This window comes from Podarcis erhardii (genome assembly GCF_964252035.2).
Source record: "Podarcis erhardii genome assembly, chromosome: 3".
NCBI lineage: Eukaryota > Metazoa > Chordata > Lepidosauria > Squamata > Lacertidae > Podarcis > Podarcis erhardii.
Window position 1 is genome coordinate 17,379,996 of NC_138507.1, and position 7,316 is coordinate 17,387,311.

Sequence of the window (7,316 nt, forward strand, 5' to 3'; positions counted from 1 at the left end):
AGGGCTGCTGTTGAGCTGCAATGGAGCACTTTGTGAATTTTCAAATACAGGGGGCCCTTTTCATAGCTTTTCGTTTGTGGCAGTTGCACCAGAGAGGCAGAGAGGCAGATTAGATTAGATAGATTAGATAGCTAAGGCTCAGTAGGTGCAGGAACAATGGGAGCTTGAATATAAAGGGATAGTTTTCATTTTACATACCGTACTTGTAAAAAGCTGAACATAGTAGTGTCAGTTGAGAGCAGTGTCAGTTGAGTGCTGGTGGTTGCTAGGTTGCGGAGGTCCTTGTGACACACCCTTCATTGTGACACCTCCCTCTGCTGGCTCCTTGGTCACTAGGGCTCTAGAGGCATAGCGATCTCCTTTGGTTTGATCATTCAGCGAGTGAGAGAGAATGGATGGAGATGTAAGTAGACTTTCTCATCAGCATCTGCATTCTGTGCTGGTAATGCTCCATGGCAGTCTTAGGGAACATTTAAAAGATTTAGATCAGGAATAATTTAAAGGCTTCAGCCAGCCCTTCTGGGCATCTTTATGACTCCACCCACTGTTTTGTAGCAGTGAAGGGAAGTGACTGTGGATTCTGCTTACACTTTCAGAAAAGGAAAACTAATAAGATGTCACGCCTTGGAAAAGGGCGTTCTTTTTCGGCTAGTGACACAAGAGTCACTTGATAACTTGCCATGGGAGCATTAAGCATGTCCTCTGGAGAGGGTGATATCTTGCAGTGTCTTCCTCCCCTTCCTGCCTCCCAGGGCCCATCTTTCAAAGAGCAGCCAAGGTACAAAACCCTTCAGCATGCTGATGTTCCTTCCATAGTAATATTAGCATTTGGTATTTCATGTTTCCCTTTTAAACCACCCTTCTCCACACTAAACAAGCCCATCTCTTTCAATGAGATGATGAGAATTGTCTAATAATATCCAGAGGGTGCTATTCTGGCTACAGTATTCAAGCACTCTCTTCACAGGATACCCATTATGATATGCCTAGGAAAGTGAATGCATCTTGAGCTTTGAGTTGTGAATACCCAAACCAGTTTAGGGATGTAGATCAGGAGAGTACAGTGAGTCCCATTTCTCACATTTGAACAGGCCTTCTCTGCAGTGGCTCCCCGTCTGTGGGATGCTCTCCCCAGGGAAGTTTGCCTGGCACCTTCATTATACACCTTTAGGCGCCCGGCAAAAACGTTCCTTTTTAACCAGGCCTTTGGTTGACCTGATCAACATCCCATACCCTTTTAACTTTATACACATGTGGTGGACATGTGGGGAAATAAAAAATTTTTGGGACATGATATATAATGAGTTAAAAAAAATATTTAGATATACGTTCCCTAAAAAGCCAGAGGCCTTCTTATTAGGTATGATTGGGGAGGAAATTAGGAAAGAAGATAAAACTTTATTCCAATATTCAACAGCAGCGGCCAGAATGTTAATTGCTCAAAATTGGAAAAGTACGCATATACCAACCGTGAGGGAGTGGCAAACAAAACTATATGACTTTGTCGAATTGGCAAAAATGACGCAGAGAATCAGAAACCAAAAGAACACAAAGTTGAATAACGACTGGACTAAATTCATGGCATATATAGAAGCTAATTTTAAAAACCTACCAACTATAGCAGGTCTAATATAAAACTTCCGATGCACAAACTAATAACCAATATCAGCGGTAAAAGTGATATTTTAAAAATTAGAAATCCGAAATCAGTAGGGAAGGAAGTCAGATAGTGTGTGATATGTATTGGTCTAATGTTTATTTTTTATTTTTTTGACCGGTCCCCTTTTTCTTTTTGTGATGGTGCCCTTTTACTTTTTATTTAATGTTCTGTGTTTTACTTTTTTGTGAGTATGTGAAGAATGAAACTCAATAAAAAGAATTAAAAAAAAAACCATCCCATACCCTTTTAAAATGTGTTTTTTTTGGGGGGGGAGCTTACTGGGTTACTGCTTTTGGTTTGATTTAATATGTTGTGGTCTTGTTGTGAACCACCCTGAGACCTCTGGGTATAGGGTGGTGTATAAGTTGAATAAATAATAATAAACAGTAAGTGTGAATGATTGTAGTAATGGCATGGAGAATGTGTCAAGATTTTTGAGTGATACTATGAAGTTACGTCTTTTTGTACCTCAGGATGTCTGGACAGTTTTATCCTAAAGTATCTCCTACTATGTTGTGATTGGATCCATGTATATGATGCACTTTTATGGCAATAAAGGAGATAGATAGATACAGTGGTACCTCAGGTTAAGTACTTAATTGGCTCTGGAGGTCCGTTCTTAACCTGAAACTGTTCTTAACCTGAAGCACCACTTTAGTTAATGGGGCCTCCTGCTGCTGCCGCGCCGCCGGAGCACGATTTCTTTTCTCATCCTGAAGCAAAGTTCTTAACCTGAAGTACTATTTCTGGGTTAGCGGAGTCTGTAACCTAAAGCGTATGTAACCTGAGGTACCACTGTAGGTAGGTAGGTAGGTAGGTAGGTAGGTAGGTAGGTAGGTAGATGATAGATAGATAGATAGATAGATAGATAGATAGATAGATAGATATTGGTAGGTGGTTCCTGTGTCTGGGTAGATGGCCCATTATAGAACAAATTGCTTTGCCCTTGAAGAAGCAGGTGTTTAACCTGGGAGTTTTCTTGATCCAGCATTGGCACATAGGATACCAATAGCCTCATTGGTTAGGTAAAGGTAAACGGGCCCCTGACCATTAGGTCCAGTTGTGGCTGACTCTGGGGTTGCGGCGCTCAACTCGCTTTATTGGCCGAGGGAGCCGGCGTACAGCTTCCGGGTCATGTGGCCAGCATGACTAAGCCGCTTCTGGCGAACCAGAGCAGCGCACGGAAACGCCGTTTACCTTCCCGCCAGAGTAGTACCTATTTATCTGCTTGCACTTGACGTGCTTTCGAACTGCTAGGTTGGCAGGAGCAGGGACCGAGCAATGAGAGCTCACCCCATTGCTGGGATTCGAACCGCCAACCTTCTGATCAGTAAGTCCTAGGGTCTGTGGTTTAACCCCAGCACCACCCATGTCCCTTGTTTTTCCTTAGGACATCCCTATTTTCATAGGAGAAAACTTAGAGGGTATGGAATTAAGTGACATTCAGGTTGAAGATAACTTTTAGGGCTGCCATATGTCAATTTCAGTGGTTTCCTTTAAAAGAAAAGCTCAACAAATTTGGCGTCTTAACAACTTTCGGGGTGTCCTGGTTTTTATCCTAACCTGAGTGGAGCTATAAATGTTTTCTCCATTCCTCACTCCTCAGTCATGAAATAAGATTTACCAATGTAATTGTGTAGAAATGCAGTAGTAACTGAATCCTGCTATTGTTTAACAGTTTGTTTGTTTTTTGTCTAATTAAATGGGTCTTTTTAAATCTTAGGGGTCATAGAGCTTCTCCAGAAGCAGCTTATCATTTCAGGAAGGACATATATTGCTGAAATGGAAATTATCCCCTAGGGCCAGGTTTCCATTTAGTTGTTTGCTCCTAGATGTCGCCTGAATAGGGGACATTTATTTTCCCCAGTCCTCTTCTTGCATATAGTGTAGGCCTCTATGGAAGTATGCTGCCGCTATGGAATTCAGGCTATCTCAAAATGTTTCTGTTCTGCAAAACAGATACAAACCCCAACCACAAGGCCAGTGTGGTGTAGTGGTTAAGAGCAGTAGACTTGTAATCTGGTGAACCGGGTTCGCGTCTCCGCTCCTCCACATGCAGCTGCTGGGTGACCTTGGGCCAGTCACACTTCTCTGAAGTCTCTCAGCCCCACTCACCTCACAGAGTGTTTGTTGTGAGGGAGGAAGGGAAAGGAGAATGTTAGCCGCTTTGAGACTCCTTAGGGTAGTGATAAAGTGGGATATCAAATCCAAACTCTTCTTCTACCACAGAAATGCAGTTGGCAAAATCAAGAAGCAGGGGTAGACTTAGTTGACATTTTGCAATATGGCGGCGCCCTGTGCGGGACCAAAATTTGGTGCCCCCAAATGGATCTTCTCAATTATGGATCTTCTCAATGTTGCGCCCCTTCAGCTCGGCAGCCTGCATGCGAGAACTGCCCTAAATCAGGCACTGCCAGAAGTCCTGAGTGCTGCTTTTATTGGATAGAGACCAAAGAATAAAAAATAATACATTTGGTCTGGCGGTACAATAGCACAAATGACATCAACACATCTGGGTTTCACTCACCTGCCCTGATCCAGAAAGACTCTCCTCCCTGGAAGAGAGGGGAGTGGTTGTGGGTGGGAGCCCGAGCTCCGCCCCTGGCAGGGGGCGTTAACCCCCTGCCTCCCTCACTCACCTGGCTGGCGCCACGCCCCTCGACACACACCCAACCAGGTGCCTCTGAGGGGGCGTTACAGCAGCCTATATGCTGCGGCGCCAGCCCCTCCTCGGCCTCAGTCTCCTCTTCGTCGTCCCGTCATGAGTCACCCACCCTCCACTCCCTTTGAGCTCAGGGTCTTAGTTCCTTGGCCTTGCTATGGACCTTAGGTTGGTCGCCCTGGTTGTCCAGGGGGCCTGGTAGGAATTTTTTCCATTTGGCTGTAGGCCTTTTGGTTTTTTTGCCCATCTCGTAGCAATCGTCACAACTTTTGTGGTATTGGTGGGTAGGTTAGGCATTGGAAAAATGTGGTGTCGAAGAGCTAGGTGTGGCCATCGCCTATGCCTTCAATATTTTGGGTATTCTGTTAAAGGAATCTGTTAAAGGAATTCTGTCCGATGCCTGCTTGGCGGGAGGCCATGGCATGACCCTCGGTGACATCAGGGGTGAGCCTATAGTTGGATGAGCATCAACAGGCTCCACCTACTGGTGAATAAACCCACTTGTTTTAGAGATCCAATGCCTAAGCCAATACATTTTTCACTGCTGTAATCAATAAAGTTGTGGCCTTTTCTTGCCCATTAACCTTATATCTCGTGTCCTTGTGTATTCATTCCACATTGCGGGGGTCGGGTCCTCGAACCACAACACACTGCATTAATAGAATCATAGAGCTGTAGAGTTGGAAGGGACACCGAGGTGTTAAATCTTGCGTTTCTGAAATGCAAAGAACCACAGCAAAATTAAACTGTACCATGGAGCTACTCTGATGTGGTGGTTAAGACAGGAAAGCCTCAGCAAGCCACTGTCTGTCAGTTTCTTTCTTTCTTTCTTTCTTTCTTTCTTTCTTTCTTTCTTTCTTTCTTAATTTATTAACAACAATTTCAACATAACAAAATATCAAAACGTCTCATATTCATTATTTCCTCCTTCCCCCCCATCTCCCCATCAAACCCTCCCTCCCTCTCCCCCCAAGACTTCCCTCGGCTCCTCTCTCTGATTTCTCAACTCATATTGTTCTCTGCATACTGTAAAATTGTATAAATCCTTATATTATTTATCTACTATGCTAACAATCAATAAATTTGTGTATGTTTATTCAAAACCTGCCAAGGAGTCCAGTTCATTTTGTTGTCTTTTCAAGTAATTTGTAAAAAGTTCCCATTCGTCTTTGAAGTCACAGTTGTCCTTATCTCGCAATTTGTACAGTGGTACCTCAAGTTACATACGATGAGGTTACATACACTTCAGGTTACAGACTCCGCTAACCCAGAAATATTACCTCAGGTTAAAAAATTTGCTTCAGGATGAGAACAGAAATCGTGCTCCGACGGCGCAGCAGCAGCGGGAGGCCCCATTAGCTAAAGTGGTGCTTCAGGTTAAGAACAGTTTCAGGTTAAGAACGGACCTCCAGAATGAATTAAGTACTTAACCCGAGGTACCACTGTATGTCAATTTAGCCAGTTCTGCATAGTTCATCCATTTCTCTTGCCACTGTTCTTTTGTCGGGGTTTCCTCATTCTTCCATACTGTCTGCCAGTTTCACCTGTGAAGCAATATGAGTCTAATGTCACTGACCTACCTTTCAGGGCTGTTGTAAAGACAAAGTATGTGCAATAGAAATTCAGTACAGTGGTACCTTAGATTACGAACTTAATTCGTTCCGGAGGTCCGTTCTCAACCCAAAACCGTTCTTAACCTAAGGTGCGCTTTTGCTAATGGGGCCTCCCGCTGCCACTACGCTGCCGGCGCGCAGTTTCTGTTCTCATCCTGGGGCAAAGTTGTAACCTGAGGTACTACTTCCGGGTTAGCAGAGTTTGTAACCCGAAACGTTTAAATCCTGAGATACCACTATATACATATTTGCTACGGATCACCCCTGCTTTCTCGAGGTAACTTGCAAGCTGTGAACTGGGTTAGAAGAGAGCACCATGACTTATATCTATGATGAGGTGATCATTTAATTTGTGTTTCCTGAAGGAGCATTTGAGGAATTCAGTGGCAGAATGGAGATATCTGTGACGATGCTGATGGATGTTTAAAATGTATGTGTATTTAAAGCAAACATTCATGGGGAAGTGGTTGGAAAAGAAGACAGATAGAGTCTTTCCTCCTTCAAAAAGAGCAAATTCAAACCGCTCCAGAATCTTGCTCCCTGCGCATCCTTTTTGTGGTAAAGATGTTCCTAATTATATATTTCCCCGTGCATTTTGTCTAGGAGATAAATTAAATCTTTGAGTAAGCAGATTTACATTTCTTTCCAGCGACAACTGTGATGATGGAAACAAAAGTGGCTAACAAATTCTCATCACAGCCATTCATCAGGAGCCCTTGCTAATTCCTATGCAGTTAATTGGCACACTTCTTTCCAATTTTGAGGTCTAGATGGGAGCATCCTAGATACACACGCCATACTGATTGACTCCGTGTAGCACTCCAATTCCTGGTGGTGACTCCTTTCTGGGGATAGGTGAATCTAGTTTCATTAACGTGTGACCCCTAAATTTTGGAGCCCCTATTGCCCCCCCCCCAGTTTGCATGTCAATTACCCAGTTTGAGGGGCAGTGCAAGACATGGGATTTGTGGCACAAAATGGCACAAAACTGGCTCAAAACTTTGGCACCAGTTTGGAGTCAATCGGGCAATGTTGTATTTTGAAGGTTCACTTTTGACCCCGGTTTGCTGTGCATTTTAAAATATGCAGCAGACACCTTTTTTGTATAATTTTTTTATTGTTTTTCTATTTTACATTTTAGAATATTCATTTGAACAACCTTAAAATATCAGTGATTTCCCTTCTTCTCTTCCCATGGTTCATTTTGCATGCCTTAGATCCCTGCATATTTTACATAAAGGAAACCATTCATTATTCCAGTTTTACATCCATCAACACTTATTTACACTGTTGAATTTATCTTAATGCTGCCAACGTTTTCAAATGTACACAGTTTTCACCCATATATTTAGTAAAAGTTTTCCAATCTTCTTTAAACGTA

General features: G+C 43.2%; 1 long non-coding RNA gene across 1 annotated transcript; it reads left to right on the top strand.

Moving 5' to 3' along the window:
- Positions 1-222: 222 nt before the first annotated feature.
- LOC309339519 lies at positions 223-6,512 on the top strand. The gene is made up of 2 exons (XR_014155437.1): positions 223-711; positions 6,304-6,512. It is a non-coding gene; the product is annotated as an uncharacterized lncRNA (long non-coding RNA).
- The last annotated feature ends 804 nt before the right edge of the window (positions 6,513-7,316 follow it).